Genomic DNA, 10,935 nt, shown 5'->3' on the forward strand with positions numbered 1-10,935 from the left:
CCAACTGTTTGAGCTGCACCGCTCACAAACTCACAGCTCACAGCCGGGTGGCGACCACAGGGCCGGAGTATTGTGATGTCACGACTCCGCCCCTGTGTGACGTCACCCCCCACCCCTGCTATGCAAGTCTATGGAAGGGGGCATGACGGCTGAGCAATTTCAGCGGCGGACATTTCTGAAATTGTTCCGCACAGAGAGTGAACATGTGAACATTCTTTGTGTGGAATTCCGCGAGCACCGCATAGCTGTCAATGGTGACGGCGCAGTGCCGCAGGGTCCTGCCACCGCTGTATTTTGGCAGCGGCTTCCAGACACAATCTCCGCTCGCTGAATTCATTTGCCAAATGTGCACGCACCCTTAGGGGTTCGAAAAAACATGTGCCCTTTTCGAGTGCACAAAGTCTATGGTCCTTTTTTTTCCGGACGATCCTGTCACTGGCCACTCCTACCTGGACATTATAGGAACGGCATATGCCACAGATAGAGGAAGATCCGACAAACATATCTAAAAGTGGGGCGGTCCCCTCTGTATTTCCATTTGGATGTTCGAGAAACTCTACTGGAAGGTTAGATGGGCCAAGTCAGAAACAATTCAAAATGTTCTTCTGGCCTCCAAGCTCAAACACCCTGTGACTTCTATCTGTGGGGGATACATTGAGGACTCCATCTGCCCCCCCCACAACCCAAGGATCTGAGACAACACATCACTGACACAGTGGAGACCATATCAGAGGATCTGCTGGCCATGTTTGGACAGAACTGACTTACAGCCTAGACATCTGCCCAGTCCCCAATGGAACATTTGTAGCATGTCGATCAGTGGTCCTAAACGGTGGCCCTCAAGATGTTGCAAAACTTCAACTCCCAGCATGCCCGGACAGCCATTGGCTGTCCGGACATGCTGGGAGTTGAATTTATGTAACTTCTAGAGGACCACAGTTTGAGACCACTGGTGTAGATAAAACTTAGTGCGTTTTTTCAGGTGTTATGTTCTCTCTGTTATGAACACCAAGGATATTATTTTGCCCCTTTTTGAATCACCCTGTACATTATATATATATATATATATATATATATATATATATATATACAGTACAGACCAAAAGTTTGGACACACCTTCTCATTCAGAGTTTTCTTTTTTTTCATGACTATGAATATTGTAGATTCACACCGAAGGCATCAAAACTATGAATTAACACATGTGGGATTATAGACATAACAAAAAAGTGTGAAACAACTGAAAATCTGTCCTATTCAAGGTTCTTCAAAGTAGCCACCTTTTGCTTTGATTCCTGCTTTGCACACTCTTGGCATTCTCTTGTTGAGCTTCAAGAGGTAGTCACCTGAAATGGTTTTCACCTCACAGGTGTGCTGGTGTGGAGGAGGAGGTGTGATGGTGTGGGGGAGGAGGTGTGATGGTGTGTGGGAGGAGGTGTGATGGTGTGGAGGAGGAGGTGTGATGGTGTGGAGGAGGAGGTGTGATTGTGTGGAGGAGGGGGTGTGATGGTGTGGGGGAGGAGGTGTGCTGGTGTGGAGGAGGAGGTGTGATGGTGTGGGGGAAGAGGTGGGATGGTGTGGGGGAGAAGGTGTGATGGTGTGGGGGAGGAGGTGTGATGGTGTGGAGGAGGAGGTGTGATGGTGTGGAGGAGGAGGTGTGATGGTGTGGGGGAGGAGGTGTGATGGTGTGGGGGAGGAGGTGTGATGGTGTGGAAGAGGAGGTGTGATGGTGTGGGGGAGGAGGAGGTGTGATAGTGTGGGGGAAGAGGTGTGATGGTGTGGGGAAAGAGGTGTGATGGTGTGGGGGAGAAGGTGTGATGGTGTGGGGGAGGAGGTGTGATGGTGTGGGGGAGGAGGTGTGATGGTGTGGAGGAGGAGGTGTGATGGTGTGGGGGAGGAGGTGTGATGGTGTGGAGGAGGAGGTGTTCTGGTGTGGGGGAGGAGGTGTGATGGTGGGGGGGGGGGCTTTGCACGTGACACTGTTGGGGATTTATTCTGAAGGTATACTGAACCAGCATGTCTACCACAGCATCTGGCAGCGGCTGCTATTCCATCCAGTTTGCGTTTAGTTGGACCAACAGGACAATGACCCCAAACCCCTCCAGGCTGTGTAAGGACTATGTGACCAAGAAGGAGAGGGATGGGGTGCTGCGCTGCCAGATGACCTGGCCTCCACAGTCACCGGACCTGATCCCAATCCAGATGGTTTGGGGTGAGCTGGACCGCAGAGTGAAGGCAAAAAGTGCCAACAAGTGCTAAGCATCATGGGAACTCCTTCAAGACAAAGACCATTTCAGGTGACTACAGATCAACAAGAGAATCCAAGAGTCTGCAAAGCGGGAAGAGCCTGGAATATGACAGATTCTCACACTTTTTTGTTATTTCTATAATTTCACATGTGATAATTCATAGATTTGATGCCTTCAGTGAGAATCTACAATATTCATAGTCATGAAAATAAAGAAAACTCTGAATGAGAAGGTGTCCAAACTTTTGGTCTGTACTGTATATATATATATATATATATATATGTGTGTGTGTGTAAATATACCAAAAGTAGTTGCAGCACTCCCAAAAAGGTGCCAAGACCCCATCACATTGTCCAAGAGTCCAAGACCCCATCAGAGTCTGATTCAGATAGCTCAGCAAACAATTGTTTGCTGAAATATATATACAGTGGTCCCTCATCATACGATGGTAATTCATTCCAAACGAACCATCGTTTGTCGAATCCATTGTATGTTGAGGGATTCATGCAATGTAAAGTATAAGAAGCTGTACTCACCTGTCCCCACCTCTCGCGATAGTGTCCCCACCGCTCCCGATGGTGACCCCGGGCCTCCGCTGGGCTCTCCTGGTCATCTCCGGTCCTCCGCTGTCTTCTCTGGTCCTCTGCTGTCTTCTCTGGTCCTCCATTGTCTTCTCCGATCCTCCGCTGTCTTCTCCGGTCCTCTGCTGTCTTCTCTGGTCCTCCATTGTCTTCTCCGGTCCTCCGCTGTCTTCTCTGGTCCTCCGCTGTCTTCTCCTGTCCTCCGCTGTCTTCTCCGGTCCTCTTCTGTCTTCTCCGGTCCTCTGCTGTCTTCTCCGGTCCTCTTCTGTCTTCTCCGGTCCTCTGCTGTCTTCTCCGGTCCTCTGCTGTCTTCTCCGGTCCTCTTCTGTCTTCTCCGGTCCTCTGCTGTCTTCTCCGGTCCTCTTCTGTCTTCTCCGGTCCTCTGCTGTCTTCTCCGGTCCTCTTCTGTCTTCTCCGGTCCTCTGCTGTCTTCTCCTGTCCTCTGCTGTCTTCTCCGGTCCTCTGCTGTCTTCTCCGGTCCTCTTCTGTCTTCTCCGGTCCTCCGCTGTCTTCTCCGATCCTCTGCTGTCTTCTCCGGTCCTCCATTGTTTTCTCCGGTCCTCCGCTGTCTTCTCCGGTCCTCTGCTGTCTTCTCCGGTCCTCCATTGTTTTCTCCGGTCCTCCGCTGTCTTCTCCAGTCCTCTTCTGTCTTCTCCGGTCTTCTTCTGTCTTCTCCGGTCCTCTTCTGTCTTCTCCGGTCCTCCGCTGTCTTCTCCGGTCCTCTTCTGTCTTCTCCGGTCCTCTGCTGTCTTCTCCGGTCCTCTTCTGTCTTCTCCGGTCCTCTGCTGTCTTCTCCGGTCCTCTGCTGTCTTCTCCGGTCCTCTTCTGTCTTCTCCGGTCCTCTGCTGTCTTCTCCGGTCCTCTTCTGTCTTCTCCGGTCCTCTGCTGTCTTCTCCGGTCCTCTTCTGTCTTCTCCGGTCCTCTGCTGTCTTCTCCTGTCCTCTGCTGTCTTCTCCGGTCCTCTGCTGTCTTCTCCGGTCCTCTTCTGTCTTCTCCGGTCCTCCGCTGTCTTCTCCGATCCTCTGCTGTCTTCTCCGGTCCTCCATTGTTTTCTCCGGTCCTCCGCTGTCTTCTCCGGTCCTCTGCTGTCTTCTCCGGTCCTCCATTGTTTTCTCCGGTCCTCCGCTGTCTTCTCCAGTCCTCTTCTGTCTTCTCCGGTCTTCTTCTGTCTTCTCCGGTCCTCTTCTGTCTTCTCCGGTCCTCCGCTGTCTTCTCCGGTCCTCTTCTGTCTTCTCCGGTCCTCTGCTGTCTTCTCCGGTCCTCTTCTGTCTTCCGCAAGGCCTTACTGGGCCTGCATAGCGACGTAATTATGCCGCTGCGTACGCCATTCCTATTGGATGACGTGCGCAGCAGCGTATTGACGTCATCGGAGAGGGCCGAGAAGACACCAGAAGACCAGCGCTGGACCCGGAGGGCACCCCGGAGCATCGTGGAGGGGTAAGTAATACTTACCGCACCACACGGGGAACATTAAGCTGCTATCCGGCAGCAGCTTAAGCATTTTGCACTGTCGGATAGCACTTAATGCGATGGCCCAGACATAAAAAAGCATCGTATGTCGATTAGATCATATGTCGGGGCCATCGTAGGTCGGGGGGGTCACTGTATAGATATGTATATAGATAGATAGATAGATAGATAGATAGATAGATATTGTCTAGTAGCAATGTGTCCTTATATCTCTGTAAGCTGAGTTCACATCACGTTTTTACCAATACGGGACCGCATACGGCTGGGGGAGCTAAAACCTTGCGCTCCCGTATCATTGCCGTATGCCGCCCGTAAGTAATTCATTTCAATGAGCCGACCGGAGTGAAATGCTGATTCCAGTTGGCTCATTTTTGCCCCATATGCAGTTTTCCCACCGCACCTAAAATCGTGGTCGACTACAATTTTAGGTGCGGTGGAAAACATCATATGGGGCAAAAATGAGCCAACCGGAATCAGCATTTCACTCCGGTCGGCTCATTGAAATGAATTACTTACGGGCGGCATACGGCAGGGATACGGGAGCGCAAGGTTTTAGCTCCCCCAGCCGTATTCGGTCCCGTATTGGTAAAAATGTGATGTGAACCCAGCCTAATATGGCATCTGATGGCACTGGAAGACCCTCTATGGGACATGGAGGTCCCCTTGCCTCTGCGTAAAGACCTGAAGCTGCTTTAGTCCTGAAGAACATTAGGGTGGGGGAGGGGGAGAGAAAAAGGAGGGAGAAAGAGTGGGAGGGGGAGGTTGAGATGGAAGCGGAGAATTACTGTACAGAAGAGCCAAGTCAGCGCTGATGATCCCTATGCAAGCGTTGGTGGTATAGTGGTGAGCATAGCTGCCTTCCAAGCAGTTGACCCGGGTTCGATTCCCGGCCAACGCAGAGTTTTTTCTTCCCAAATGTAAAAATGTTCTTACTATAGAAAATATTACCAAATATTTATTTACACCTCCCCCACTCTGTACTATACATTTATAGTGCGGACGGGAAGAAACATCCCATAATCGTGCAGCACAGGATCTAATCTATATGGGTTCTACAGCCGACATTAAACTTAAAGGATCTGCTTTGGTGTCAAAAATAACAATCATACATTCAACTTTTTTTCATTAAAAAAATTTGTAAAACAATAAATTCATTAAAAAAAACAACAACAACCTTGCAGTCTAAATGACAGATTTAATACACAGATAATAAATTAACATCAACAAAAAAATAATAAAAAAAATAAGTAAAATGAAATCTTGTCAAATGGCTACATTGAGGGGAAAAAACTAAACAAAAGTTATGCCTGTCAGAATACAGTAACGGGAAATAAAGATAATGGGGAAAATTAACCCCATAAGGACCAGGCCATTTTACACCTTAGGACCAGAGCGTTTTTTGCACATCTGACCACTGTCATTTTAAACATTAATAACTCTGATGCTTTTAGTTATCATTCTGATTCTGAGATTGTTTTTTCGTGACATATTCTACTTTAACATGGTGGTAAATTTTTGTGGTAACTTGCATCCTTTCTTGGTGAAAAATCCCAAAATTTGATGAAAAATTTGAAAATGTTGCATTTTTCTAACTTTGAAGCTCTCTGCTTGTAAGAAAAATTTATATTACAAATAAAAAAAATTTTGATTCACATATACAATATGTCTACTTTATGTTTGCATCATAAAATTGACGAGTTTTTACTTTTGGAGACATCAGAGGCTTCAAAGTTCAGCAGCAATTTTCCAATTTTTCACAAAATTTCCAAACTCACTATTTTTCAGGGATCAGTTCAGGTTTGAAGTAGATTTGAGGGGTCTTCATATTAGAAATACCCCACAAATTACCCCATTATAAAAACTGCACCCCCCAAAGTATTCAAAATGACATTCAGTAAGTGTGTTAACCCTTTACGGGTTTCACAGGAATAGCAGCAAAGTGAAGGAGAAAATTCACAATCTTCATTTTTTACACTCGCATGTTCTTGTAGACCCAATTTTTGAATTTTTACAAGGGGTAAAAGGAGTAAAATGTATACTTATATTTGTAGCCCAATTTCTCTCGAGTAAGCACATACCTCATATGTCTATGTAAAGTGTTCGGCGGGTGCAGTAGAGGGCTCAGAAGCAAAGGAGCGACAAGGGGATTTTGGAGAGTACGTTTTTCTGAAATGGTTTTTGGGGGGCATGTTGCATTTAGGAAGCGCCTATGGTGCCAGAACAGCAAAAAAAAAAAAAACACATGGCATACCATTTTGGAAACTAGACCCCTTGAGGAATGTAACAAGGAATAAAGTGAGCCTTAATACCCCACAGGTGTTTCACGACTTTTGCATATGTAAAAAAAATAATATTTTTTTTCACTAAAATGTGTGTTTCCCCCCAAATTTCACATTTTTTCAAGGGTTAATAGCAGGAAATACCCCCCAATATTTGTAACCCCTTCTCTTCTGAGTATGGAGGTACCCCATAAGTTCCCCTGAAGTGCACTACGGGCAAACTACAATGCTCAGAAGAGAAGGAGTCATATTTGGCTTTTTGAGAGCAAATTTTGCTCGGGGGGGCATGTCGCATTTAGGGAGCCCCTATGGTGCCAGAACAGCATAAAAAACCCACATGGCATACCATTTTGGAAACTAGACCCCTTGAGGAATGTAACAAGGAATAAAGTGAGCCTTAATACCCCACAGGTGTTTCACGACTTTTGCATATGTAAAAAAAAAAATATTTTTTTCCACTAAAATGTGTGTTTCCCCCAAATTTCACATTTTTGCAAGGGTTTATAGCAGAAAATACCCCCCAAAATTTGTAACCCCATCTCTTCTGAGTATGGAGGTACCCCATAAGTTGACCTGAAGTGCACTATGGGCTAACTACAATGCTCAGAAGAGAAGGAGTCATATTTGGCTTTTTGAGAGCAAATTTTGCTCGGGGGGCATGTTGCATTTAGGAAGCCCCTAAGGTGCCAGAACAGCACAAAAAAAACCACATGGCATACCATTTTGGAAACTAGACCCCTTGAGGAACGTAACAAGGGGTACAGTGAGCATTTACAACCCACTGGTGTCTGACAGATCTTTGGAACAGTGGGCTGTACAAGTTTTCATTTTCACAGACCACTGTTCCAAAGATCCGTCAGACACCTGTGGGGTGCAAATTCTCACTGCACCCCTCATTACATTCCGTGAGGGGTGTAGTTTCCGAAAAGGGGTCACATGTGTTTTTTTTTTTTTGCGTTTGTCAAAACCGCTGTAACAATCAGCCACCCCTGTGCAAATCACCTCAAATGTACATGGTGCACTCTCCCTTCTGGGCCTTGTTGTGCACCCCCAGAGGACTTTGCGCCCACATATGGGGTATCTTCTTAGTCGGGAGAAATTGCGTTACTAATTTTGGGGGGCTTTTTTCCCTTTTACCTCTTGTGAAAATGTAAAGTATAGGGCAACATCAGCATGTTAGTGTAAAAAAATTTAATTTTTTTACACTAACATTCTGGTGTAGACCCCAACATTTCCTTTTCATGAAGGGTTAAAGGAGAAAAAGCCCCCCAAACCTTGTAACGCAATTTCTCCCGAGTACGGCGATACCCCATATGTGACCCTAAACTGTTGCCCTGAAATACGACAGGGCTCCAAAGTGAGAGCGCCATGTGCATTTGAGGCCTAAATTAAGGACTTGCATAGGGGTGGACATAGGGGTATTCTACACCAGTGATTCCCAAACAGGGTGCCTCCAGCTGTTGCAAAACTCCCAGCATGCTTGGACAGTCAATGGCTGTCCGGCAATACTGGGAGTTGCTGTTTTTCAACAGCTGGAGGCTCTGCTTTGGAAACAGTGGTGTATCGGACGTTCTTATTGGGGGAGGGGGGCTGTGTAGGGGTATGTGTATATGTAGTGTTTTTTACTTTTTATTTTATTTTGTGTTAGTGTAGTGTAGTGTAGTGTTTTTAGGGTACAGTGACATGGGCGGGGGATTACAGCGAGTTTCCCAGCGCAAAATTTGCTGCATCTCAAACTTGCAGCGAGAAACCCACTGTAAAACCCTCGCCCATGTGAATGTACCCTGTACATTCACAGGGGGGGGGGGGGGGGGTGCACCAGCTGTTGCAAAACCACAACTCCCAGCATGCATGGTCTGTTAGTGCATGCTGGGAGTTATAGTTTTGCAACAGCTGGAGGCACACAGGTTAGGAAACACTGAGTTAGAAACAATGTTTCCCAACCAGTGTGTCTCCAGTTGTTGCAAAACTACAACACCCAGCATGCCCAGACAGCTGAAGGGCATGCTGGGAGTTGTAGTTCGGCAACATCTGAAGGGCCAGATGTTGCTGAACTAAAACTCCCAGCATGCCTGGACAGTCAGTGCATGCTGGGAGTTGTAGTTTTGCAACAGCTGGAAGAGCACAGATTGGAGACCATTATACAATGGTCTCCAAACTGGAGCCCTCCAGATGTTGCAAAACTACAACTCCCAGCATGCCCAGACAGTTTTCAGACTCCTAGAAGCAGCAATGAAGATCTTCTGAGTGCTGCCTCTGAGGACCATATACTTACCTGCCGGTCCCGTCGCTGCTCGTCCACGTGGCCGGTCCCGCGCTGCTCCTCGGTCCCGCCGCTGCTCGAGGTAAGGCCGCCGGTCCCCTCCTGTTCCCCTCCTATGCCGCAGGTCCCCACGAGCCCCCGCAGCCATCGTCCCCCGTTCTGCCCGACTTCCAGGAGCAGGCAGTGCAGGGGATCTGAACTTTCACCCCAGGTCACTATGATTGGTCCACAGGGACCAATCACAGTGATCGCTGACCAGGACCATCAATGGATGGTCCTGGGGGGTGAAGCAGAAGTTGTCCCCTGCTGGAAACAGCGGGACTTCTGCTGGTTAACCCGTGCGATGCTGCGCATTGCCGGGTTAACTGAATGTCATTTACAAATGTCGGGATGCGCGAACGCACTGCACAACCCGGCGTTTATATATGACATTCTGCAGGAAGGGGTTAAACTTCAAGGATCTGCTTTGTTGTCAAAAATAACAAGCATACATTCAACTTTTTTTCATTTAAAAAAATTTGTAAAAAAAAACAAAAAAAAAAACATCAAAAAACAACAACAACCTTGCAGTCTAAATGACAGATTTAATACACAGATAATAAATTAACATCAACAAAAAAATAATAAAAAAAAAGTAAAATAAAATCTTGTCAAATGGCTACATTGAGGGGAAAAAACTAAACAAAAGTTATGCCTGTCAGAATACAGTAACGGGAAATAAAGATAATGGGGAAAATTAAGTCTAAATGACTAAAGGCTGTGGTCACTCGGGGAATTTTACTGGCAGTACCGCCGCTAATTTCCGCTGCAGTTATATTGCTGTTAAAGATTGCGCCATTTTACATCAATTTGCATAACTGCAGTAAGAATGCGTTATTTGCAGTTAAATTAAGCAACCTTAAAAAGATTAGTACTGCTAATTAAACACCCCACGTGAACACAGCTATAATGTGCCAGGGCTTATCTGAGGACTATGAGCAGATTAATAATTATATTTGCTTTTTTTTTTCCTTTTTGAAAATTTTTTTAAATTCTTGGCTGAGCCGTTTTTAACAGCATTTAGAGATCTACTTTACAGTAAGCCCCATGGACAATAGACAGGAGCTGTCCCTATTCACTACAATGGTAGAGGTATCTGGGAATGTTCTGTTACCTGTGCAGAGATCATTCTAAAGGGAGGGGGAGGCTGAGCTGTGCACATCATCTATTGTGATGTCTTCTCTATCAACTGGTGTAAACTGTCGCTGTCCTCCAATCTGTGATGATAAGGAGGAGACTGGTGAAAAGGATTGGACGGAACAGGAAGTCTCGACTTAGTTTAAGGACTAGAATGAAAACTAACATTTTTGGATCATTTTAAAATATAGGTAGCACAGTATAAAAATAGAAAAATTGCATGTAAAAAATATACATTTAACATAAAAGTTTGGTTTATCCATTTAACTCTCCATGATGTGCATTTACATAATGGGGTCAATGAAAAGCTAAAAAGAGAGGGCTGGGGAGTTTCACTGTATTAAAAAAAAAAGTTTGGGAAGTGCTAAAAAAAAAATGCCTAGAAATCCAAGACAACAGCTGAAATCTATCAGGAATTAAAAAGCAATCCAGCTCCTTGTCAGTGCAAATTACTGTCCGCCAGTTTAGTTCTATCTGAAGACTACACAAAGGTTCCATTGCCAAGGAGTCACACAAGACATATCACAAGGTGGGGAAAAGTCACACAAGACACATCTCATGGTGGAGAAAAGTCACACAAGACACATCTCATGGTGGGGAAAAGTCACACAAGACACATCTCATGATGGAGAAAAGTCACACAAGACACATCTCATGGTGGGGAAAAGTCACACAAGACACATCTCATGGTGGGGAAAAGTCACACAAGACACATCTCATGATGGAGAAAAGTCACACAAGACACATCTCATGGTGGAGAAAAGTCACACAAGACACATCTCATGGTGGGGAAAAGTCACACAAGACACATCTCATGGTGGGGAAAAGTCACACAAGACACATTTCATGGTGGGGAAAAGTCACACGAGACGCATCTCATGGTGGAGAAAAGTCACACAAGACACATCTCATGGTGGAG

At 46.1% G+C, this 10,935-nt stretch overlaps 1 non-coding gene across 1 annotated transcript; it reads left to right on the forward strand.

Moving 5' to 3' along the window:
* Window positions 1–5,124: 5,124 nt before the first annotated feature.
* On the forward strand, window positions 5,125–5,196 carry TRNAG-UCC (transfer RNA glycine (anticodon UCC)). The gene has a single exon. It is a non-coding gene; the product is annotated as a tRNA-Gly (tRNA).
* Window positions 5,197–10,935: the final 5,739 nt, after the last annotated feature.

Source organism: Hyla sarda, chromosome 3 (genome assembly GCF_029499605.1).
Source record: "Hyla sarda isolate aHylSar1 chromosome 3, aHylSar1.hap1, whole genome shotgun sequence".
Taxonomy (NCBI): Eukaryota; Metazoa; Chordata; class Amphibia; order Anura; family Hylidae; genus Hyla; species Hyla sarda.